This window comes from Ambystoma mexicanum, chromosome 10 (genome assembly GCF_040938575.1).
Source record: "Ambystoma mexicanum isolate Mex_15411 chromosome 10, UKY_AmexF1_1, whole genome shotgun sequence".
NCBI classification, from domain to species: Eukaryota; Metazoa; Chordata; class Amphibia; order Caudata; family Ambystomatidae; genus Ambystoma; species Ambystoma mexicanum.
In genome coordinates this window covers 732,739,552-732,759,432 of record NC_090932.1, presented here as the reverse complement: position 1 = coordinate 732,759,432, position 19,881 = coordinate 732,739,552, and the positions used below count along the sequence as shown (strand labels likewise).

At 46.8% G+C, this 19,881-nt stretch overlaps 1 protein-coding gene and 1 long non-coding RNA gene across 3 annotated transcripts in view; both read right to left on the bottom strand.

The window, feature by feature from the left end:
- RNF13 (ring finger protein 13) overlaps positions 1–19,881 on the bottom strand; it is a 1,183,896-nt gene that overhangs the window by 924,634 nt on the left and 239,381 nt on the right. The gene's annotated exons all lie outside the window — the stretch shown is intronic.
- On the bottom strand, positions 16,263–17,975 carry LOC138493223 (uncharacterized). The gene is made up of 4 exons (XR_011276316.1): positions 17,839–17,975; positions 17,276–17,380; positions 17,092–17,173; positions 16,263–16,722 (listed from the first exon to the last, which is right to left on the bottom strand). It is a non-coding gene; the product is annotated as an uncharacterized lncRNA (long non-coding RNA).

The following is a 19,881-nucleotide window of genomic DNA, read 5'->3' as shown; positions in this document are numbered from 1 at the left end:
TGACGGAAGTCTGTCGCCTTGAGCCAGCCTCGTCGTCGAAGGCAAACACCGTTGCCTAACTGGCGAAACCCGGTGTCGGCAATGTCCGTTGCCACCGTTATGGCGTGGTCCGACGCCACCTCACCTTCCTGCAGAATCTCCAGGGCCTCCGCCCTATTGTCTGGTAGGAAGTCCAGTAGGGGAGCTATCTTGTACCATAGCTCCCTGTCGTAACGGGCCACAATCGCTAAGGCGTTGGCCACCTTAATTGTCGTCGCCGCCGACGAGATGACCTGTCGCCCCATGGCGTCCAATTTCTTACCCTCGCCGTCAGGTGGGGAAGTAGAGGTTGAGGCTGTCGCCCCCGCCGACTTCTTCTTGGCCACCGCCGAGACGACTGAATGCGGCGTAGGTTGAGCCCTGAGGCACAAAGGAGTGGTGTCGGGGACCCGGTACTTCTTCTCATACCCGTCCCTCTTGGCAGGCGTCGTGGACTGGTTCATCAGGATCGCAAGTCCCTCGTCCCGGATATCGTCGAGTAACGGTACCGCGAGGACTGTCTTTCTCTTGGCCTCTCGCCGTTGATAGAGGAAACCCTCCTTCTGTTCCTCGGGGCAGAGCTGGAAGAGCTCGGATGCCCTGGCGATCATGGCGTGAAAGGAGCCAATTTTGTCAGGCGGGGAAGCCCGAGGGAGTGGTGATGGAAGGTCCGTCCCGTCGTCACCACCGTCGTCATCCGTCCCCGTGTCATCCCTGGGGTCCGGTGAGGGGGATGAGGGCTCCACGGGTTGTGAGGGCATGAAAGGCGGGGGGGAATGAACTCTCCTCCGCTTGTTCGGGGGGTTTCCCGGCAGGCCCGGTTCTGGATCATCCGCCGGGGTTCGTGGTAATCTCGTCCTTATTGTTAGGGAGAATTCTCTCTTTAGGCTGAATTTCCTAACCTAGTGAGTCCCCCAGCAGCTTTGCTGGATTTCTGGAGTTTGTTTTTTTCTCCTGCCAAGAGTGAGACTCTTTTTCTCCCACTCTTGGACATGATTTATGGTGTTCCTTTGACTGTTAATGTGTTTTATGAGCTATGGGGTCCTTACTCCTTAGGGTCTCATGTGTTTTTACTATGTGTGTTACACAGCACCCTCCGTGCAGTGACGCAGGGGTGTCATAGTGACACCCCACCACAGACTCTATACCCTGGGACTGACTACTGTCTCCCAGGGCATGTAAAGTCACCATTGGCTTTACTAGTCCCAAATTATTAACAGAAACCAGTACAAACCATCATATTGTGGACGTACTGGTCGGGGGAATTCGATTGCCCCGGGGTCTGTTAGTCAAGGGGGCACGTCTCTGTCCCCCCTGATCGAGTTTTGGCTGGTGGCAGTGGATACTACTATTTATATTCGACCGCGAATATATCCCTATGGGATTTTCCCATTGTTCGAGGCTACCAACTTTAATTATTTAATTCTCATAGCCTTGAACATACCGCCGGTTTATTTAATAATATTAATTCGCCGGTTGGTATTTTTTGCCAGGACTCGATTCTAAAATGGCGTTTGTGTTCTCTTCTGTGACTCCAACCCAAGTCGAGCCCTTTGTTCCACCTTTTGGCGGGCTTCTCCACAGAAGCCTCCAAAAGTGGTGCCACTCTGTCTGGGTACCACAGGGGGTGTGGGAGGGGGTTTAGGCACCCTGGACTGAGTTACCTTGGTAACTCAAGTCGCACTCTTGTGTGATTGGCCCAAGTGGTGAGCCGGCCAGCTCACCACTTAAAATGTTTGATTGACAGCTAGGCTGAGTGAATGGGGTTATGCTGCATAAAAGCAGGGCTTTGGGGACTGGAACTTCAGAAGTCGCCACAGGACCTGAGAATCCGACGAGGGAGAAGCTGAGCCGACCTACAACGACGACACCACCGGTGGAGCCCTGCGGAACCGACTCACCACTTCCCGAAGACAGAGAAGATCTCCCGGCTGGAGAGGCTTCTTCCCCTGACTGGTGGGCACAACCAGCTTACCTTCTTCTCTTCGCACCCCAGACCGGCTTGTGGTCGAATTGCCCGTGCCAAGCACCCCGGCAACCGGATAGCCACTTACCACTGGACCGCGAATTACAGGACCGCTCCTTTTACCTGAGAAACTCCGCAGCTGGTTTCTTCCCTGGCAGTGCAACGGACTCCTATCTTCCTCCCCGATGAGATCTTCTCTTCCCCCGGACGAAGCACTGACTTGCATCCGCTGCCAGGAACAACTGCCCCCGCTGGAGTATTCTCACCACTTTAAGGTACCGTGTCCGCCAGGCCTCCCTTTCTAAAGATTGCTACAAGGTAATAATAATCCCGTAACCTTCTGGGCTGGCCGCTTTGACCCTCTAACTGGTGGTCCCTTTCTTTGGTCCAACTCCTTTTTGAACCGTTACAAGACTTTTGTGCACTGCAACCGTGTGACCCTGGACACATTTCGTTTTGATCCTCTTAAAGCGGATCCGGCCTACTGACTCTAAACTCACGGTGTTACTTTGCCTACCTCTCTTGTTGTGTTCGTGAAAAAGTGTTGGGATCTGTTTCAATTTATTCTCTGCTTTTCTCTCCCTTTTTAAAACGAATTATTAGAGTGCCATCTACGTTAAGCGCTCACCGCTGTCTGAAAATAAGTGGGGCTTTACTTATAACGTGTTTAATATTCTTCTAAGGGAGTGTATATCTTTTAGTGACCGTGTTTTTGGATTGCTTACTATTAGTGCCCGTGTGATTTTCTAGATGTGGTTTTAAATAAATAATTATATCTTTTACACCAAGCTCTGGTCAGTGTTTACTTGTTCTATTGTGTTCTTTTGACCTACTGTGAATACTGTGTATACTGCCTAACTCTTCTTGAGGGAAGTCTGACTGCTCAGCCACAGCTGCCAAGTGAATCTGTGTGGTACAGACTGCTACCAAGTGGGTTTACTGCCAAACACCTGTAGTCCCAAATCTTTTGCAGTGTTCCCAGAGGGAACTGCACAGGTTTCTGCCTAACACTTATCTCCGTGCATAAGGTTTGGATTGCCATCAAAATGGCTGGCGAGTTGTCCTGAAGCTCAGACAATGGCTGCGACGGGATGGATGGCTGCTCCTCCACTGAGGCCTCGTCGGCGCCACCGTCGCTTTCTTAGACCACCTCTTCGGGATCCCTCCCGTGGGATCGTACCTTCTCGAACCTCTCATTGAGGTTCTTCACGGTTTCCACCAGCTCCTCCTCAGAGGCTGGATCCGTGTTCGTAATGGCCACCGGTCCCCCCCCCCTTTTTCCACTAGGGTCTTCACAGGGGTCTTATCGATGGGCTGGAAAGAGGATTCCCTCCCCGGTGGCAGGGAAAGTCTGGGCCCCGAGATCGCCTCCACTGGTATAGCCTCCCCAGGCTTAGGCAGGGCAGCCGCGACTCCCTCGATAGAGGCCTTAGCTGGGTGAATCAAGGCCTTTGCCACCTTGGGCGTGCTTGAGGCCTTCACCTTGGGGGGAGGGTCACCGCCTCGCTCCCCCTTGGCCGAATCCTTCGAGATCGACTGGGGCCTCTCCAGAAGCTTACCCGGGTTCTCAGATTTCCTCTTCCCCGAACCAGAGCGTTGGCTCGTGGTTGATGGTGCCGGGGAAGGCGCGCCCTGCCTGGCAGCCGAAGAGCCCAACCGTTCGGCGCTCCCGGTGCCCAGCCTTCTGTTGGGCCCCCGTCGCCGGGGCGCCCTCACAGGACTTAGAAGACCGCTCAGACCTTTTCTTCTTCTGACCGGCTGGGCCCTTCTCCAGCCAGCTGGCGAGGAGGGAACGACGGTCCCTCATGGTCCGTTCTGATAGGTTCTTGCAGAATGCACAGTCCTTCTCCACGTGCGTCTTGTCCTCATGAAGGCAGTAGAGACATCTCGAATGCTCGTCCTCCTTGAAAACATTCTGTAACCCGCATCCAGGGCAGTTCCTGAACAGCTTGGATCCGGGCGTAGAGCTTCCCTTGTCCTGGGCCATGTCCATGGTAGGCCTCAGATCTTCTGGAATCCTCCAAGAAGTGTAACTCGACGAAAACTTCACCCTTAAGGGGCGTAGAAAATTCCGAAATGGGTCCCTGTTGATCGGAAGTAGAACGGTGGAGCTTGAGGCTCAATTTAACCGAAAAATGAGAAAATCTCTTTGAAAAAAGCACGAAAACGCAGTAGAAGCTCGAGAGCTATAGCACGAGGACTCCCAACACTTGAATGTGCGGTAAAAATCTGAGGATGGCTGCCAGGGGCGGGGCTTAGGGAGAGGGCAGTCATTGGCTGGGGGCAGTATGACCCAGCGACCAGTGATTGGTTACTACTAAGAAAGACAGAACACAAACGAAACTGATACTGATTTTTTCTTTACCGAGGATTCCCAGCCTGACGACGGGGAATAGTCATGAGCATGTGAATCCATGCCAGACCCCATGCTGGAGAACAAGAGTTACAGGTAAGTAACTTGTTCCTTCTCCACCATGGGGTCTTGCCTGGATTCACATGCTCAAGAATACAATTACACAGCAGCACATATACATAACCACGGGATGTGGCAAGGCTTACAGAAGCAATACACTTACCTCTGGAACACACTCACCTCAAACAAAGAGGGTGCGCAGCACTGCTCGACTGACCCGGGTCTCCTCCCTGGAATCCCTGTCGATGCAGTAGAATCTTGTGAAGTTGTGGGTAGACCTCCACGTAGCAGCAGTGCATATGTCGGGCAGGGGAGAACCATGAATAAACGCTGACATTGCTGCGATGGCTCCGGTGGAACAAAAACTCCTTTTCAACACAACATTGAATTTCCTGGTGCACTACCCTGCCAAGAATATTCCCCTTTTGGCTCACTCCGAACGCCTGATATTTCTCCTGAAAGGTATCTCTTTCCAAAAAGTTTCAACTGAAATTCCAACTGAAATTCTCAATATCCTAGTTGACTCTCCTGCCAGGAATATCCCCCCTTTTGGCTCACCCAGACCCCCTGGTGTACTCTCCTGCCAGGTATCTTTTCCAAAAGGTTCACTACCTGATGTTCTTATCAGTTCTCTCCACAAAATTCATATTTCTCATTAATAGCACACAATTGTACTTCCTCTGTGGCATTACTCTGTTGACTTCAGTTAGGACTTGCACCAACTTCCCTTTGATAGCATCCCCTATATGAGGGTTTGTTCAAGCTCCTTCTGTCAACCTAGTAACACTTGTTTACAGGCACGTCATAAATGGCGTATCATATCGTAACCTTTCTTACAATGTCTCTTGGTTCTTGGCAATGCTTGTTGCAGATTTCCCCCAACTGACATCTCATGTCAGGAGAATTGTACAACTCTTGCCTCTTTGTTCCTTTTTCAATGTCTTTTTCAATGTCTTTTGCATAAGGCAATGCTGGTTCAGTGTTCCCCCCAACTGACATCTCTTAACAGAAGAATTGCATCATATCTGCTGTCTTGCTCTCTCTGTGAAATGTCTTTGGTTATTGTTCAAAACATTTCCTTAATGGTCTGTGTGCCTGACGGAATGCCCGGGGTTACCACTCTCACTGGGCCAAACTCACTGTTGTCTCCTGGCGTCTCCGACACGTAGCATATTGCTGCGATATGGTACGGTGTCCGGAATAGGAATTTAGGCACCCTGGACTGAGTTGCCTAGGCAACTCAAGTCGCTCTCCGTCCTGATTGGCCCAAGTGGTGAGTTGGCCGGCTCACCACTTAGCATGTTTGAGTGACAGCTAGGCTGAGTGAATGGGGGTTTTCTGCATAAAAGCAGGGCTTTGGGGACTGGAACTTCAGAAGCCGCCACAGGACCTAAGAATCTGACGAGGGAGAACCTGAGCCGACCTGCCACGATGCCACCACCAGTGGAGCCCTGCTGGACCGTCTCACCACTTTTCCCAATGACAGAGGAGATCTCCCGCCGGAGAGTCTTCTTCGTTTGACTGGTGGGGATAACCAGTTTCACCGTCTTTTCGCCTTCCCGACGTACCTCGTGGCCGCCTTGTCTGTGCCAAGCACCCCGGCAACTGGGATACCACGTTTTACCACGACCGCGAAACAAAGGTACCACCTTTAACCGGAAAACTCTGCGGCTGGTTTCTTCCCTGGTAGTGCAACAACCTTCATCTTTCCTCCAAGTCGAGATCTTCTCCTCCCCTGGATGACGACGCAACTTGCACCCACTGCCAGGAACAACTGCCACCGCTGGAGGATCCTTCCCACTTAAGGCACTGTGACCCGCCTGGCTTCCCTTGCTACCGACTGTACGGCGTAGATTTAGCCCCCGGCTTTCGAACCTGGGTTAGCCTGGGACACCCTGGCTAAACTTTCCTAAGCCTCTCTAAACTCTTTTTTGAACCCTCTGCACGACTTTCTAAGCCTAGTGTAACTGTGTGATCTTGGGCGCATTTGTGCTCTGCTCTCTCTAGGAGTGGGCCCAGCCTTTGGACCTTGGCTCACCAGTGACTTTTGCTCTTCTGCCTTGCTTACAGTGTTCCTGAACCTTAGAGTGGTGTACCTTTCCATATTCTGTCTTTTCCTCTCCCTTTCTCACAAACTTATTGGAGTGCCATCTAGTTAAGCGCTCACCTCTGTATGAAAATAAGTGGTGTTTTACTGTGACTTATCTGATAAGGAAAAAGGGGTGTATATATTACAATAGTAACTGTGTTTAGAATATTTTACAACAAGAGTGCTGGAGTGTTTCAAACCGTGTGTTTTTAAATAAATAATTATATACTTTGATACCCAAGCTCTGGTCAGTGTTTGCTTGTATTATTGTATCTGAGTGCCTATTGTGTATACTTTGCATACTGCCTAACTCTCTTGAGGGAAGTCTGACTGCTCAGCCACAGCTACCAGGTAAATCTGGGTGCTACAGACTGCTACCAAGTGGGTTTATTGCCAACACCTCTAGTCTTAAATCTTTTGCAGTGTTCCCCAAGGGAACTGCACAGGTTTCTGCCTAACAAGACCCCTTCTCCCAAACCGTGGTACCCGTGGGATGCGCCCTCCCTGGAAAGCTCACCTGTTGATTATTTTTGGCAAGCACTCCGTCCTGCTGCAGCCGGGGGGAATGAGGAACGAAGCTGCAGCAGTACAGTAGCTGGTAAGTTGTTAACTAGGGGGCGCGCAGGGTTCAAATGTGGCGTGGCCCTAGGACGGATGTTCTAACCTTGTCTTTCTTCTTCTTCACAGGGTCCAAGTTCGTGGATGCGGAGTGCGGTGCTGCGGCATCGGGATCAAGATCACTGGATGTCAGGAGATGAGTCTGCAGATGAAGCGATGAAGCACCGGTTTCCTGGAGGTGAGTATGCAGGAGAATGCCTGGTTTCAAAGGTAAGTAAACTGGTCCAAGCGGCGGTGAGCGTCACGTTGCATGTGAGTGCACAGTAACGCGAAGCACCAGCCTTAAGGATGGAGCAGCTTATATAACTGAGCTTCTGAAGCCACGCCCACCAGGTTCAGCCTGCCTGCCACACCCGCTGAGTCAGCACATGAAGACCAGGCCTGGGGAGCCACACAAGATGAGTAAGGAAATGAGGATGTTCTCTGGAATAAAGGCTTTCAGCTCCTGGAAAGTTCTTGTAAAATAAATGCAATCCGGCACTGAAATAAAGTGTTCCTGCTCACATCTCTATATGAGCCTGGCGCCAAAGGCGCCAGTACTCAGTCCAGCCAGGGCCCTGTTTTTATAGGTCCCAAAGGGATATAAGTGAGTCAAGTGACCCATTGCCCCCATCACTAGATGGTGTGGTGTTTGTGTTCTGGGGCCTGTGGCCATGACAACGGCTGGGAAGACCAGCGAGTCAGTGAGTCCTGATGAAGCATGGGCAGAACAGGGTTGGGTTCCCCTTGGCCCCCTTCCTGATCCGTGTAGAAACCTTCTGGAAGGTCTTCTTCAGAACTGGTGTAGATTGTTGGGGACTTTCTGGGGGATCCCAGAGGCGCCAGAGTAAAGAACAGTGCAGCCTTGGTGGGCCAGGGCAGAAAGGCCAGAGCTGGAGGTATGTCACTCACTAAATCAGAGCCCCAACTGAAAGAGGTGATGACTGGAGCCTGCAGAGCAGGAAAAAGCACTGTCATTGACAAGACCGTCGTCAGAATCGCTGACAGAGATCTAGGAGGCAGGGAAACTCTGTGCGTGGTAACTGTCACAAAGGTAAATGTGATGGTCGTGGACAAACCCATTGGTGTAGCAGCCGAAGGAAGAGCAGTCTTCGTAGATGACTTACTTGTCGACGGGGCCATCATCTACTGGGCAATGGTCTTGGTGGATGAAGTCAATGAGGCTGGTGACGACAACAGCGTCGACGAAGGTGGAGCCTGTGACGGGCACTTCAATGATTTGCTCTTCGATGAAGACCGGTGTTTGGCCACCGAGGTAATACATTTTCTCATCGACAGAGGCAACCTGCCTGTAGATAGGCTAACTGTTGACGGAGTCGGTGATAGCAACGGCCCCTCTCCGAACTGGGTTCTGCAGGCGTGGGGACCATTGAGGAGGAAGGCGATGGAGCGTGAAATGTTGCCTTCTTTTGGATCTTTGCTGAGGAAGCATCTTCAAAGGACCTCAACCTCTTTTTACCAGAGGGATCATGCTCTTTGGACCTGCCGGCCCTGGAAGAGGCATGACTACGACCGGACACCGCGTCAGAGGCCTTCCCCCTCCTCGATCCACACCACCAACGGCAGTTCGTCCATGTCTTTGATTGACAAATTGGACATCCTTCTGCATCGTGGTCGGGAGAAGACAGTAAATGTCTGCGAGGTGCCGGTCCTCAGTGAAGATATTCTTCGGGCCTCATTTTTCACAGGAGCTGAACAAACTTTTCTTCATGGCACCGCCATGGTATTCGCGCAAAGGCCCAAGCCTGGGTCTGCGGTGCCACTAGCTGAAGATCCGATGACGGACTGAAGATCTTCTCTGGCAACGGTTCACCCCCATCGGTAGTCACTACGTGACGGTAGACAAAGAGCTGAAGAATTTTCTCCAAAATAGGCCAAAAAAAATAGCTAAAAGTGATCTATTTCGAGGAGCGAAGCACGAGGACGGCCAGCACGAGAAACGTGTGGTAAAAATCTGAAGATGGCCATCAGGGGTGGAGTTTAGGAGGACGAGTATCTTTAGCTGGGGGAGTAGGACCCAAAGTGACACAGATAGGCTACAGAGGAGACAAGCTGTTTTTAGCTTAAGGCTAAACTGCTTTAATTTTACCAAGGATTCACAGCATAACGACAGGAAATATTCATGAGCATGTGAATTCATGCAAGACCCCATGCTGCAGAACTATACCTAGCACTTGCCGCTGAATACTGACACAAATCATTACAAATGTTCCATTTAGCGCTAGGGTGACAGCAGTTACTGGGAACATCTAAGGATGGCAATCTGACAAACGGGTGTGCCTCATTGGTGCTCTGTAAAGCTTGTCTGGGTTTAACAATGATCAACAAATCACAGTTTAACTGCCCCAGATTTCTTTATATCACTGTAACAATTTCCATTTCCTAGAACAATATACTTACAATATCACTTCCTATTAACATGGGTGTAGGTATACTATTTAGTAAGCTCTTGCTACAAGGACACAGAGTAATAGAGTAACTTCTGGGCCAAAACTAGGAATAGATGGTGGCCCATGCGACTGCACTTCCATCCTCATAAAAGAAAATCAAATTCATAGAGTGCACCCTAATGTCTTACAGTTGCATCTGGGGTTCCACTTCACATGGTCACTAGACCCAGAAGGAAAAAAGTGCCAGAAGACAGGTGAATATAGCAATGCTTATTGCGGACTCACTCTTGTATGGGATGTTAACACTACGCTTCCCAATAGTCCCATGTGGCTTTCTGCCAGGATGCATTTGTGGACCTTCTGGCATCCTGTTTTATCAGATGTGCCACCCCCTACGTGTGCTTGCTTTCCATACTTAGGTTTGTTATACGCTCCCTTGTCCTTATGGGACACAGTGGGGGAAACCCACATGTCATCAGCGATTGCTAACCTCAGAGGATACAGAACTTTGTAATCTGCATGGTGCCGCTTCAGCTCAGGGAAAGGAGGCAAACATGTCAAAGTATGTATAAATTCATCATGCCCTCAAAAGAGGTTACATAACGCACTTTAACCACCCCCCACAACATTTTTAAAGGTTGTCATTCACTTAGGTTACCCTAGTGACCTTGGCATATTTTTGTTGGCCTGCCAATCTCTAAGTATTGGGCTGGAATCTTCCAAACCTTAAGTAGAGGAACTTTCATTTGTCAATGTCTATTTTCTCAGTGACTGGCAACTGCACAGTGGCACTGATGCACTATGGGCAAGACTATTAAGTAACTAAGCAATATTATCAGGCTGTTCAACGCCTTGTAACTCACATGTAAACTAAAATGTAGTCAACCATTCAAAAATGTAATTTCTCTGATCCTAGATACTCATGAGAGGCAGGCCAAGAGCCAGTGTTAGGCTTATAACAACCTGACGCCCGCTGCTGGGCCTACATCCATCACTGAGTCTTCTTTGCGGCACCAAACTCTTTGCATGGAGGTGGACCGCACGCCTCATCTTCACAGGACTTCCATGATCGATCGACGAAGAGCACCGGGAAGGTCGAAGCTGAAGTCTCGACGCAAGTGTTCACCTTTCTTCGAGGAATCTGGACACCTAGAGTTTCTTTGATGGTTCCTCAATGATCCCACGAGGGTGGACTCCCTCTAAACCTCTGGGTTTAGAGGGAGACCACCCTCGTGGGATCATTGAGGAACCATCAAAGAAACTATCTCAAGCACATTGGGGTGGTTGACCATTGTAACCAGGAAACAAGACTATTTAAACAATAATGGACTGTGCTTGTTGCCCAGGTGGGGGATCCTCACTCAGAACTGCATCTAGGTAACTGGAGAAAGCATTCTGCCATTGTTTGACCTAACTTGCCTTCCCTTTCTATGATCTATGATGTTACACATTGCTGCATGATTTTTATGCCATTATAACTGTCAGCAGTTGATGTAATTTAATTGGAATCAATAGCTAAGTGTGGTACCACACAGGCATTGTATATATTTGCCATATTAGAATTAACAAAGTACAAAGTGTGTTATTAATTGAAGTATATATCTTGAACCTTATTTTTATATAAAGAACTGTGTTTGCACATACCAGTGTGTGGACATTCCTTTGTGGGGGCTTGGGTACTGGGTTGCTCGTCCATTAAACCCTCTGCATTGTCCACAAAGCTTTCTGGGGCCTGGGTCCAAAATACCTTCAGCTATCCCTCCGTAAATACCTCCCCTCTCGAGATCTTCGCTCCTCTACCTCTCCCTCAGGGTCAGTCGTTTTTCAAAGAAACGAGCTGGGGGTAGATCTCTGTCTTCGGCTGGGGCCTCCCTCTGGAACAGTCTCCCTGCCACTCTAAAACTTGAGGAGAACCATCTCTGGTTCCGGAAGCACCTCAAGACCTTCCTCTTTGCTTCTGCCTTCACCCCCACTCTCCCCTGTTGATCTGTTCTCTTGGCATTGTGCACCTGGCCACCCTCGGTCACCTGTGCCCAGGTACCTGCTCACCCTGCCACCCACCTCCACCGTCTCCTGGCCACCCCTTGCACTGGGGACTGTCTCTGTACCCATACAGCCCCCCAACCCCATTTCCTTCTTTTTCTGCACTTATCAGACGTATCCAGTCTGCTGCCATAAACACAGCACTTGCCACTTAATGGCTGTACTACCACTGTTTATTGCCTCCATTATCTATTCAATTTGTATTTATTATTATTTATTCTGTTCTCCGCAATTTCCACTCTCCCCCTTTCCCTTGCACTTGCACGTTCTCAATGTCACTGGACCTAGTAAGATCGTTGTTCTCCCTTGTCTTGTCGCGCTTTAAAACACTTGTGTACGAGCGCAATACAAATAAAATTTCATATCATATTCTAACATATATAGAATCTTGGCTGGGGGTGCGTTGTGCTTCTACTCTGCCATATAGAGGGCAGGAGTACAGATACCACCCTCCAGTCTTTAAATGTGGGTGTGGCTGTCCTTCTGGAGGAAGATGGGGATGATTTATTAGTACACAAATATTTAAATTTGTACACAAATTGGTAATCTTGGATGAGGGTCAAAAACAGTGTTTTTGCAGCTATGAAGTAATTTTTTAAAACAAAACTATGACAAGACATAGGTTTGGCCATTTGGGCTCCTTTTGGTGGCCTGGAATGGTCTGCCTTCTTGTGACACAAAGCCCTCCATAGGCCCCAGCTTGCCCTTGCCTGCTTATAGATGGTACACCATGTTTGCATATTGCTGGCCTTCTCTTGACACAGCTTTATCCTGGCCTCATCAGTGCCAGTTTTCCCATTTATGTGTACATGTTCTGCTTTCTAATCTTACTTATTTTCTTCAAGGTCTCCATCTTCCCTCTGATCATTTCTGTCTTTGGTCTGTGAAGGTTCTGTCTTCTTGAGATATGCAGAATCTCCAGTATGTGCACTTTAGGAAGCATGGGTGTGCTTTGTGAAGCCAAACACTGAGTAGAACTTGTCCTGCTGTGACCCTTGGTTTAATTGTTCTGTGCGAGCGAAGATTGCACTAATATGGCCCTTGGTGTAACAATTGTGTGCAGACGAAGTTTGACCTGCTCTGGGCCTTGCTGTGAATGTTCCTATGCGAGTGAAGCTTGCACTGTTCTGGGCCTTGCTGTACCTGTTCGATGCGAGGGACGCTTACTCTGCTGTGGCTCACGCTCTACCTGCTCTGCTATTGAGATTTATACCACGCTCAGTCACCATTTGCATGGTCTGAAGGTGGTCGACAGATCTTAAAGAGTGAGGGTGAAAGAAACGGGGAACATAACCCTGACAATGAACGAGGCTAAGGTCCTGGTGTTTCATAAATCAGGAAAAGATCCGACCCTACCGGGCTCGTATAGCCGATTAGCACTAATCAGTATAGACACCAAATTGTATACGAAGGTCCTAGCTAACAGACTCGCAATCCTACTCCCCAAAATAATAAGCCAGGACCAATCAGGCTTTATCCCAGAACGACAAACACATGACAATGCTAGATGAATAATAACCCTGAGAGAAAAAATAGGGATGACCCAGTCGCGGCCGTACTCCTTTCACTTGACGTGGAAAAAGCGCTTGACAACGTAGAATGGTTGCTCCTGTTCCGCATTCTGAAGAAAATGGGCTTTGGGGATCAATACATCAAAATGATACAAGCCAATTATAATATCCCCGGCATTTGAGTAGCCATAAATGGAGAGGTAACTGACAAACTGAGGATAACCAGGGGAACTAAACAAGGCTGCCCTCCCTCCCCGCTCCTGTATGCATTATACTTGGAGCCCCTCCTGATTAGAATACGAGACTCAGACTATTAAAGGCATAGAAATGGTGGGGAAATCCCATAAAGTAATGGCATACGCGGATGACATGTTGCTAGCATTGTCAGACCCTGAGCAGACGCCAAAAATGGTGATGGAAGAATTGGAAGAATTTGGCACTATTTCAGGAATAAAAATAAACAGACAGAAATCAGAACTATTAATCCTAGCCAGGGAATACGACAGGATAAAAAGATCACAACTTCCTCAAACCAAAAGATCGCAGACAGAGGGATTAAATATCTAGGAATCACCCCAACGGCACGGGTGGGACAGCAATTTGGGGAGAACTTCCCACAACTACTGGGCAGAATAAAACAGGACACAGAGAGATGTAACCCGCTGACGATCTCATGGTGGGGCCGGATGACCTGAATAAAAATGAATACACTGCCGATCAAAATCCCCAAGTCATTCTTTAAATCTCTGACCAGAACAATTGTGACATTTATTTGGAAAAAAAAGACCCCCCAGAGTGGCGAGAACGGTTCTGACACCAGCAAACCACATAGGGGGTCTCTCTCTTTGGCACTTCTGGAAATATTATGAGGCGGTGCAGCTGTGGGTACTAACAACAGACACACACAAGATCTGAGCATAACAAGATAGGGCGTGGCGGGACCACCACTGTCGGACCTGCTATGGAGAGAGAAAAAGCATAGACACCCAAATCTTCAAATTAGCGAGGGGATGAGGGCCGCGCTAGACGTATGGGATGAAACAAAAAGAGGCGAGCTAACGGAAGTACCAGCGCCTTTAAACCCATGTTTGGAAACCCTGAATTGCCGCTGGGCGTAGTGAAGGGGGCATACAAAAAATGGGAGATGGCGGGAGAATTAAAATTGGGGATATGTACCAGGAAAAAGAAATTAGGTCATTCGAGGACTGCAAAGCATTGTTGGGCCTGACGCCTAAAGACAGTCATAAATATGAACAATTGAGACATTGGCTGTCGACCCCACCCATAAGGCAGGCAGCGACCAGAGAGCCAACTCCTTTCGAACTATACTTAACATCTCATAGGCACAAAGAAGCTTGTCTCAAATTCTTAAATACACAAAAAGAGGAGATCCAATGGAATTATATTGAGAAGTGGGAAAGGTCGCTAGGGGAAACAATTTCCAGAACACAATGGGAACACACCTGGAGGGCCATTCCAAAACTGACACAGGCAATACAGCCGAGAAAAATTTGGGTACAATTTATAGTTCAATGGCACTACACCCCAGAGAGGTTAAACGCAATGTATCCGCAAACATCAGACCTATGCCGGAGAGGCTGTAAACGGGGGGAAACTGGAAACATATCTGGTGGGACTGCCCGGGCATTCAAGGCTTCAGATACAGGCGATGTTTAAAAACATAGGCCAGGTGGGAGAAAAAAGCATGACTTTGCAGAATGTGAGACTCCAGGTCTAGGGACGTGCCCAAAACGCACCAACGAAACTTCATGGGCCTACTAATCGCAGCATGGCTTGCAATTGCGCAAAAATGGCAACACCAACCCCCACTGTCAATTTTCGATTGCCTGCAGAAGGTTTCGTCATATGGAACAATGGAATGGTTAACATATAAGATACAGGGCAACCAGGAAAACATCAGGAAAGAATGGGGAACAGTGCTATACTTCCTATAAAGTGACTATATGGTGCAATGGTGCCCACACAAGATCATAATATTGGACTTTTTCAATTCATGACTCACAAAAGTCCTTTGAAATGGAAAGAACCATTGGCTGGCTGGGAGTCTGGAGGGAAGAGTGGAGGCGGTAATGGGGGAAAATGTTGACCATGTTAATTCTGAACATTAATACAAATAGGTTTAAAAAAAAAGCGAGGGCGGGTGAGGCTTACCAACACATCATATTAGAGCGTGAAGTGCATCGATAAACCATGCTTTTCTAACAATGTCATTCACAAGGGAGAATATTAGAATGCCACACAGCTGCATGCTGCCCTACTAAATAGAGCGCAGATAACCCGATTGAATTTCTTACCTAAAGCGTTCAGCTTTGCTTCAGTCGAGGGTTACATTTCTCCCACTGGCATATGAAAGAACGGTGCGGGTGAGTATCACAGTTCTTTGTCTGCAGTGTGTGTGCAGGTGCTGGACATCACTTTTACTGCAGCGCTGAGCTGCACACAAATGCTACTTCTGCTGCCTGCATGTGGACCGGGGAGAGGGGAGGAAATTGCTTAGTGGGAAACTCACGGATTTCCTTAATGAAAATTCCAATGCTCCATCTTGACAAAGAAAGAAATGGGAGGAAATCCCCTCGGTCTCCAGTCAAGTGTCTATAGTTCACATTTTTCAAGTCACTTTTAAAAAACTTAATTTTCAGGTTAACGCTTGAGTTATTTAACCCTGAATCCCAAACAATATGCCACCAACGTCTCCCTTCATGCTCATTGTACACAAAGCGGATCATGAAGCTTGTCAACCATATTTGCCAGCACTGCTTCCGCTCATGCTCAGTGTACCTAAAGCAAATCACTAAGCCCATCTCAATATATGTCATCATTGTGAGTGTAAAGACATTTTCATGCTACCTGCACCCAAAGAAAATACAAGGGCTGTTTCAAGAATATAGCATAGCCCCATTCTTGGTGGCTATGCCCAACACCAATGATGCCATCAGTCTCAACAATATCAGCCCATGCACATCTCCCCCTTTCATCATGCTGTGCCCAAATCAAAAAGCGTGGTCACTCAATATATCCTTGTGCTGCCCCCTTCATGCTGCTAGTGCACAAGGCACATCTTGCAGTCTGTCTCAACAATATATGTCCATGCTGCCCCCAGCTCTGCCTTATGCCTCTTTTCGCACAAACTGAGCCTCTGTCTGCCAAGCTTACACATCAAGAAACAGAAAAGATATGTCCAGAGCAAAGTATATTTAGAAAAAATTTATCCAAATTTATTAAAGATGATACAAAAATTGAAAACTGGTGAATAAATCACACAAAGTTATTGTACACTAATCATTTTAACATAGCAAAACAGCAGCAACAATATGCCGAAAATCGGCTAAAACTTCATCACTCATACTCAACATACCAAGTTCATTCATACACACACAACTCATCATACCGTGGCACACATCCAAAGTACTAAAAAACACCAAAAAACATGCTAAAAACCAATGGGGAAGAGGAATTCATAACTAGTCCCCATAATAACACACATTATTGCGGTGTTTACAAACAATAGAAATAATTCTCAAACAATCTATTGTCAGGGTGGATAGAAAAAACAAATGCAAAGATCACATCCCTGTAGAATTTTTCTCTCGACCGGTTTCGACGTGTAGTAGTGGTTAACTGAACGTCTTCCTCAGGAGGTGGATGTTACCATTCTGAAAAACAAGTACGCAAAAGCGACTATAAGCTACTACATGAAAAAGTCTTTGCCGACTGCCTATAACATACAATTAAAAAAGAGAAACAGGACTGCTGGCTAGCAGCCTGAATTGTTGAAAACAATTTAAGAACCGTGTATACCATAGTGAAAATAAGCATATACGGCCCCCGCTACAACAGCTGTGTAAACCAGAACAAAAGGGTAAGTGACTCCCAAAAGAGAACCGTGCAAGATGGGAGGGAACCTTCAGGACCATGGTGAATCGACAACAAGAATGTGTATATATAATAATATATATCTAAATATCAAAAAAGACCAACCAATGGTAATATCTGTGTCTAGAAAGGACTAGTAGTGGACTAACCTGATGAAAACCTTACTGCTGCAACAATCTATGCAGTGTAGTGTGGCCAGTCACACGAAACAATTCAGGACTAAAACATAACCTGAAACAAGAAACAAGACCAGAATGCACTAGGTCAGGTAAATGAAAAACCTAGATTCAAAATGGAGTGTCTATAACTGAGGCAAAAGTACTAATAGCTCACCTGAAGGGCGCCCCATGCAGTTTAAGATGATCCAGCAATACATGTATTTGAAAAGTAAAGAGGCAGCGCCACTTAGCCTTAGCCTTCAACGCCGTCTGCAAATCACTGCAAAAATGGCACAAGAGCTCCATTACAATGTTAAATGGCAAGCAGTGACCCACGGCTTACCAGAGTAGAAGGGCACTGCATGAAATACATCTAAAGATCACCAATAGAATGGGAGGCAGCCTACGGACAACCACGCCATTCTGAGGAATCCAAAAGGTGTTTAAATATAAAGGCACGAAAAGCCCAATAAATCAGATGGAGCTACGAGCACAATTGAAATAAGAAGGTAAACTTAAAGGCAAATGGCAGCAGTCTAAGATAAGCGGTGCTATGTTTAAATATAAACACACGAAGTGTCAAATAAATCAATTGGAACGGCTCGTACGATTAAAATGTGATAACGAGCTCAAAGGACAACAAACAGCAGTCTAAAGGGCGACGCTGCAAAGTTAATTGTGCAGAGGGCTGTAGCTGAAAAGCTATTAACATTGCAGGAAGGCTGGCCACACGCTTACCTGCAGGACGGTTGCTGTATAATAAAATTGTCCAGCAAAAAGAGAGACCAGATGGTAATCTCTTTGTTTAAAACTAATTGCAAATTCGAAACGCTACGCATGCGTGTATAGACCTGCAAGGAGTGACTGGCTACAGCCAATAGTACACAGAAGCCTTTTTTTAAAAAGGCAAAGCTAAAGACTGACTGCGCATGTCAGCAAGTGCTGCCAGTAAAGACATTGCACGAGCAAAACAAAGCGCAAATAATACAGCCCAAATTAGAAGAAAATAATAATGAAAGGCGCCGCTGTTGATAGAAAAAATAATAATAAGTAAACACTAAAAATAAATAAATATATATCGGACTAAAAAACAGCGTAAATAAATTTTGGGCTGCCATCACCACACCAAGTGAATTCTGGGAGTTGTAGTCCAATATAGGCTTGATGTACAATCCAATAGTTTACTAGTTGGTTCTAAAATATTACAGAACTATGTAACAAGCGCCATATCTCTAAGCAATTCTAAAGCTACTATGCAATGACAAAAAGAGTGTTTATAAACCAGAGATAGGCAAGAAAGATGGTAAGAAAGCTTTGGCTGAAAGACGATAATCTAATATAAATGATGTTAAATTGTGTCAATTAAACTAAATAACTAAACAATCGTAATAGCCATAGAGGGCAAATAGAGAAATGCAGAACAAACTTGCTAACGACTATTGAAGTCCCACGACTCCAATGTGTTCAGGCCTTTGTGGAGTGTTTTTAAATTAAACATCCACATTTGTTCCTTGTAGGACAATTTATTAGCCAGTTGTATTGTGTTATTGGCAAAACATTTTTCCAAACAAAACCAAATTAAGGAGTCTGGGTTATGTCCCATTTCTACGCAATGAATCACTAGTGGAGCCGAAAGGTTGCGTGTTCTAATTTTAGACCGGTGCTCATTGATACGTAGATGGACTTCCCTAGAAGTTTTTCCTACGTACAAGAGCTGACACGGGCACTGGATAGCATAAATAACATTCTTACTTTTGCACGTAGTAAATGTACGTAGTGCCCAAGATCTACCATTATAAGAAAAGTCTGTAATTCTTTTAGAAAATTTACAAGCTGCGCATGAAGTGCATGGATAGTGGCCTTTAACCTGGTTCAGGTTAGTATCTCTGACCTGGTTAATGCGTACAGGAAGTCTAGAGGCCCGGGTTAGTTTCTGCCCTAAATTTTTGCTTTTTTTAAAAGCAAATAAAGGTTTCTCTAACTGAAGATCTGTGGAATTAAGGATCCTCCAATTTTTCAAAACAATAGCTTTAATTGTCTCACTGTGTTGGCAAAAAGTGGACACACAAACCAACTGTTCCTTGTCCACAGTTTTGTTTTTAGGTCTTAGAAGGGCATCCCGATTGGTATATCGCGCTCTTTTTCTTGAATGTTTGATAAGTTTACGCGGATATCCGCGATCTAGCAATCTAGTCTGTAATACGTCCGCATGGGTATTAAATTGTATAAGGTTGGAACAATTGCGGCGTAACCGTAAAAACATCCCATAAGGGAGATTACGTAAAAGACTTTTAGGGTGTTGGCTTTCAAACTGTAGTGTCATGTTCCTTTCTGTGGGTTTTCTATAGAGCTCAGTCTGCAGGAACCCATCTTCGCTGTAAATAGATAGATCTAGGAACGCGATACGGGAGGTAGTGTGTTCCAGGGTAAATTTGATGTTAATATCTACTTGATTAAGCCACTGAACAAAAAGTTCAAGTGTGGCAATATCACCCTCCCATAGCAATAAGATGTCGTCAATATACCAACGGTATAACTTGATGTTAGTAATATAGGGATTACCATCATTAAGGACAAAATTCTCTTCAAACAAGGCCATAAAAATAATAGCCAAGTTGGGGGCAAACGCACAGCCCATTGACGTGCCTTTAGTTTGTGTGAAAAACTCATCCTTGAACTTGAAAAAACTGTTACAAAGAACCAATTCTACACATGTGGTCAAAAAGTTAGTGGGAACCGTATGTGCAGATGGTCGGAGATCCAACATAATTTGTAAGCACT